This window comes from Gymnodraco acuticeps, unplaced genomic scaffold (assembly GCF_902827175.1).
Source record: "Gymnodraco acuticeps unplaced genomic scaffold, fGymAcu1.1, whole genome shotgun sequence".
Taxonomy (NCBI): domain Eukaryota; kingdom Metazoa; phylum Chordata; class Actinopteri; order Perciformes; family Bathydraconidae; genus Gymnodraco; species Gymnodraco acuticeps.
In genome coordinates, this window is record NW_022990943.1 from 929,838 (window position 1) to 935,818 (window position 5,981).

Genomic DNA, 5,981 nt, shown 5'->3' on the forward strand with positions numbered 1-5,981 from the left:
TATTCTTTTCAAAATAACACACTGTTATTTACTCACCAATAACACACAATTATCCTTGCTTTTATTTATTGGTTTAATTCCATAATCTCAGGCTTTTTTGGCGTCCGTCAGGAACTGAATTTCAAAATAAAAATAACCGGAAACAGACGTAGGCATTTCGAGCGATTACCCAAGATCCTCAGCTATGGTTTTAAGCTTGTTTATTGGATGTTTTAGCCGCAATGCATGCTGGGATTTTTTGTTTATATGATATGAAATCCGGAAAACATTTTAAAAGAATAAAATAATACTTAATTCCGAGCGCTCTTGCTTTTCTCTTTGAAAGTCATCACATAACGGCATTGTAATACACGGTTCGGCTGCATTGTATATTACAGATCTGCCGTAGTTCTTTATTTATAGAGCCCTGATGAGAAGACCTTTGGAAAAACTGAGAAAATGCCGCCGAAACTGAATACTTGACGTGGATCATAAATATATTCAACAATTAAACAACATCTTCAATTTCTCTTCACACAATACGTCTCCTTGCAGTATCAACACTAATTCGGCTGACTTTTACATTTGATCTAATTCACAGATAGGTTATATTTACACCATAACGGTGCACAGCTGATATAAAAGGACTGTAGTTTTTAAAGATATTACTGATTTTCTTTGAATGTAAGAATGTAAATACTGAGTCTGAAATAGTATAGCAATATGCTGTAAAATTATGTGAAAGCATGCATACAACTACACATTTTCAGAAAACAAAAGTGTCCTACACTAATAATACAAAGTTATTATGGCTGTGTGTACCTTGTGTGCACCGCCTAGTGGTTAAAGCACGTTATTGAATTATTGTGTTTTATTTATTAAAAATATTAAGAGTACATACTTTCATAGGGGGAAAGTATAAATATAGAATATAAAAAATCAAGAAGATACTATAAGTGATCTCTACAATAAAACAGTTTAGTGCAGAATGTACAAAGATATTAATAGGAGGAGGTGCAAAACAGAAAAACGAATTAACCTTTATTTAAACATTAAATAACAGATTAAGGTCTTCTTTTAAATAAGAAAAAAACTTTGGGGGTATCTATCTACAGATAAATATTAAGCCTGACAAAGTACTTAACGTCTAATATATTGCTTTCCTGCAATGTTAACTATGTTGAAGCACTTATTTTAACTGATATTATACATATGAATTATACTCTTATGTATGTAGATAGAATAATAAATGTGCAGAATATGACAGTTTAATGGTGGAGGTACACACATATTGATAGATGTCTTGTAATGCACTGTTGAGGAACCTGTGACCCAAGTGTTTCATTCATTGCATAACTACACCGTAGTTGTGTATATGATATGTCAATACACCTTTGAAAATCTTGAAAGGGATGTTCAAAATAGCCATAATATACAGTCTTTAATTAACTATTAGTAGAGAATAACGAGTAATGAATATACTTTATTACTCGTTTCCATTCATGTCAATTGCAGATACATGTTTAATCTTCTCAAGCACCAACTATCAAATATCTCTCCTGATTGTTGGCACTTGACAATCACCTTACCTGAATTTTACTCAGGTGTAACTAAAGTCTGATTTAAGGGTTGTTTATATTTCACATAATTAATCAGAATCTGCAAAGTAACTCAAATAAATGCAGTGGAGTAAAAATACCAGGTTAACCTCTGAATTGTAGTGGAGTAGAATTACAAAGTAACAATGAGCTGTCATGTGGGTATTAATGCTGCGCATTATGGACACAAGCGATTTTCACCCATTTATTAATTATATGTTTTACATTTGATAACACCAATGTGTTTAATACTGGCAACTTCTAATTGTGGGAAAAACGAAAACGTTCAGTAGAGACGTCCCATAGAACATTTTGCGAAACACAATAGCCAGCATGTGTAGTTCTGGGGGGGCGTTCGATTCCAGTTTTGGATAGTCTGGCGTGGTTTAGTTCCATTTCACACAGCTGTTTGACGCTATGCGTAACCTTACGGGACTGTAGTCCTAAACGATAGCTGGGGATTATGGGTAGTGTAGTGTCTTCGGCCATCCTAAACTCAGAAATGTTGACAATCGCAATGATGCTCGAAATGTCCCTTATAGGCCTACGTCTGTTTCCGGTTATTTTTATTTTGAAATTCAGTTCCTGACGGACGCCAATAAAGCCAGAGATTATGGAATTAAACCAATAAATAAAAGCAAGGATAATTGTGTGTTATTGGTGAGTAAATAACAGTGTGTTATTTTGAAAAGAATATTGAATTAGAAGGAAACAAATATTTAAAAATACAGATTTCCGTATTCTGAGGCTCTGAGCCCCATTTATTTTCCTCACAGACGGCAACAAAAGTCCGAAATTATACGATTTCAAATAAAAGCAATAACTGTGGCTTGATATTGAGTAAGAACATGTTTTTATGAACCACACAGCTTCCGGTCTTCCTCGACCCGACCGGAGAGAAAAAGACGTGCTGCAGGCAGTAGAAATACATTGCTTTTAAAATCGTGCTGTGCAACACGAAAAAAAAGGGCAAATCGTGTTGGTGAACACGAATCAATAGATTAAAAATCGTGTTGGTGAACACGAAATGCCGTGAGACTGGGTTGGGTACCGGGGTACTGCCGCAACATCTTGCAGGAAACAGTGTCTGAGGGCATGTTCATTTAATAAACTATGAATGTATTATATCTAAGTAACGGGAAGAAACTCATCAAACTGATCATTTTTATTTTTATTTTTTTTAAAAACATAATGCTAACGCTGAGCCTCTGAATTAGCAACGAGCGAAAAATGCTAACAGATGACTTCACCGAAATTAACTCACAAAACCTTATTATTTATCTTTGCTGCACATTCAACCCATCGTTTCACATCGTGAGGTGACACAGAATCGAAGGGTACCCTCATTATCACTCAATTATACGAACTATTGGAGATAATAACAAGAACAGACATCAAAACATGTGGCGCTAGGTAGCTAAAAACGCTAACATGGCTCACCTGTGTCGTAGTCTGGTCAAAAGTGGTCTTTAATGGCATTAAAACGATAAAAAGTTAATCCATAGGTTAATCCAATGTGTCTGTGTCCCTTTTAAATTATTTCTGATAATCCATAAGCAATAAACCTGCTTTTCCGTTTCTGGAAGTCAGACCTAGAGACAGCTTCACTCTGGTGGGTGCACGAAGCCCCCACCTTTTTGTTTTAGACTGTGTGTGATTCTATTGGCTCTAACGGTCAGAAAGAGATGTCAATCACCAAAATCGACCAATGGGTTCCAGAGAAACGGTAAAATCCCCATTTCCACCCAAATCACCTCAGGGGTGGAGTTTTTTTTGCTAAATCTGTCTAAAAAGGTCAAATGTCACTTGTTTTTGCATCAATCTTGATACAGGGTACTTATTATATGTTTTACTTTGGATTCCTAAAGCTTTTAGTCTACCTTACCATCATCCAAGGGTAGTTTTCACTATAAGTAAAAAATAATTTTTGGACAGACACTATAATTTACAGTTTTTTATTATGTTCAATCTGAATTTTCTTTAAAATAAAAAACATCTATATTGATTCGGACTTTTTTACATCCAACTCACAGGTTTATCATTACTTTGAGAAAAAAGATTATTAATTGAACCCTTTTAGAAGGGAAGATATGTTTCCAATAAATGAATAAAATGATTTTTGACCACTTTGTTGTTCAGATATATCACATATTTGTCACTAAATGATACATTAATTTAAACAAAACACGGTATAAACTGAGGAGTGACTCTCGTGAGTTTCATGTGTTTTCTTCACTCCGCTGGGAAACTGCTCTCATGTCAAGAAGCATCAGATCAGTGCATGCGCTGCATCGTCCAATCAGTGAGTGATACACAGTAAGGGGGCGGGGCGAGTATCTGAGGATTTAATCGGAGGATGGTCTGGTGGTTCCTCGGTTATCGCTCCTCCATTATCGCACCTTGATCCTCGCTCCTCCGGCAGAAATAAGAGCCATGGGACTAGGGTTGGGTATCGTTTGAATTTTAACGATTCCGGTTCTGATTCCGGTTCTGCTTTTCGATTCCGGTTCTTTTCGGTTCTCGATTCCGGTTCTTTGAGAGGGTAAAAATAAGTCCCATTCCATTTTCACTGGCAGAAAAATATATTTATGAAAACATTAAGTCATATCTGTATTCCTATTTACAAATCACGTAATACTGTTTCATTTTGTTACGGTTATTGAATACAATTATATTAAAAATAATCTCTGCATTGTTTAGTTAGTTATAAGTGGTGCAGTTTGAGAATATACAATTAGCCCAGTCTCCTCTGATGTTACACTGCAACCTGCCTGTGAGACAGAGTCCAACCACACAGTCTGTGTGTCCAACACATGTCCTGCAATACACATGCTGCAGCTGCCCAGCTACTCACAGTTTGTAAAAGTACATACATTGTATTTTCATTTCAATAATGTATTTTCTATACCCTACTTCATAAACAATACTGACATCCCTGTGCTCCTCCGAGTCTGGGGGTCCGGGGATGTGAGGACAGCGCGAGGACACAGACAGGGAGTATGCTTTACTTCATAAAGGAAATGGCGGTCAATATTAATAACAAAGGAGCTAAAACGCTTAATAACCTTCATTACGTGTTAGAGAAATAACATAAGAAAGGTTGTCAAAGATGAGGCTGTTAAACGGGAAGCGGAGCCGCTGTGTGTGAGAGAGAGAGAGAGAGAGAGAGAGAGAGAGAGAGAGAGAGAGAGAGAGAGAGAGAGAGAGAGAGAGAGAGAGAGAGAGAGAGAGAGAGAGAGAGAGAGAGAGAGAGAGAGACGCTGAGCTGCACCGTGCAGCGATCAGCTGACCCGGAGCAGAGAGAGAGAGCTGCGGTCCTCCTGTCCTCACAACTCTTATAAATCCTGGTACCGAACAATTGTTATTTGTTCTTACTAGTCTGAACCGAGTTTTGCTTCCCAAACCTGACACTGTGCTCGCTACACGCCCCGCCCCCGTCTAACTGTACAGAAAGTGGCGAGATGCATTTCCTTAGGAATCGATAAGCAGAACCGAAACTAACATTTCTAAACGATACCGATGGAATCGAAATGTTGGACACGGTTCCGAACCGGAACCGGATTTTGGTACCCAACCCTACATGGGACGCTACTCAAGATGGCGTGGACAAATCAACTTCCGGTGATACAGAGGACCGACGACCGAGGAAATGAAAATAGTCGACCTGAGACGCAGCCTCAGACTGCTCCTCCTGCTCTGTGTCTGTCTGCCATGGTGTTGCTTCTGTCACATTGGCCTCAACAGTTGCCTTCCTCCTTAGCCTGTCCCAGGTGGCATCACTCACCAGCCTTGCTTTAAATCTGGGGTCCATTGCTGTGGCCTCATGCAGAAAGGCTTGAATATCCTCCCCCTGATATCGTCCGGAGAGGTTTCCCCATACCTTCTCTTTGATGCTTGAAACAAAGGTTGTGTCCTCATGTTTCAAAGTGAAGTGGTCCTCAAGTTTTTGGAGGAAGGGTATCATTTGTCCACAGGTGGCATCTTTTTCATGACACACAAAGTGTGGATGTATACAGGATCTTCATGAGCTTGACAAACTCCTCAGCCTTATGAAAGTACTCATCCTTCAGGCGGGCCAGGTTGTCCTTTGTCATAGCCTTTCGCGGTCGTGGATCCAAGGCTGCAGCCTGGATCGCTGGAAACTGCTCCACACATCTCTCTATCATCATCAATAGAGGGAATTCCACCTGGTCTTGACATCCAGGATCAAGGAATCTTGTGGAAGGCCTGAAACAAAAACAACATACATACATACATACATACATACATACATACATACATACATACATACATACCAGTGGCGTTTTCTCCCGGAGGCCAAGGGAAGCCAGGCTTCCCCTGTTTTTTCGGATTGTAGTTATAATTTAAATAAATAAATACAAACACTTTGTTTTGTTTCGATAA